A 579-nucleotide genomic window follows, 5' to 3' on the forward strand; every position below is an offset into this window, starting at 1 on the left:
AGGAAGAGGAGGAGCATGAGGATGAGGATGAGGATAGGATGAGGAAAGGATGAGGAAGAGGATAGGATGAGGAATGGATAAGGATGAGGAGGAGGGTGAGGATGAGGATGAGGATGAGGATGAGGATGAGAATGAGGATGAGGATGAGGATAGGATGAGGAAGAGGATGAGGATGTGGATGAGGATAGGATGAGGAAGATGATGAGGATAGGATGAGGACGAGGATTGGATGAGGAAGAGGATAACGATAGGATGACGATGAGGATTAGGATAGGATGAGGAAGAGGATGATGATGAGAATTGGATGAGGACGAGAATGAGGATGAGGATAGGATGAGGATGATGATAGGATGAGGACGAGGATGAGGACGAGGATGAGGATATGATGAGGATGAGAATGAGTATATGGAGGAGGATATGAGGAGCACGAGAATGAGAATGAGGACAGGATGAGGATGAGGACGAGGAGAGGATGAGGAGTAGAATGTGGATGAGAATGAGGATGAGGACGAGGATGAGGATGAGGATGAGGATGATGATGAGGATGAGGATGAGGATGAGGATGAGGATGAGGATGAG

This window comes from Lupinus angustifolius, chromosome LG16, assembly GCF_001865875.1.
Source record: "Lupinus angustifolius cultivar Tanjil chromosome LG16, LupAngTanjil_v1.0, whole genome shotgun sequence".
In the NCBI taxonomy this organism is placed as follows: Eukaryota; Viridiplantae; Streptophyta; class Magnoliopsida; order Fabales; family Fabaceae; genus Lupinus; species Lupinus angustifolius.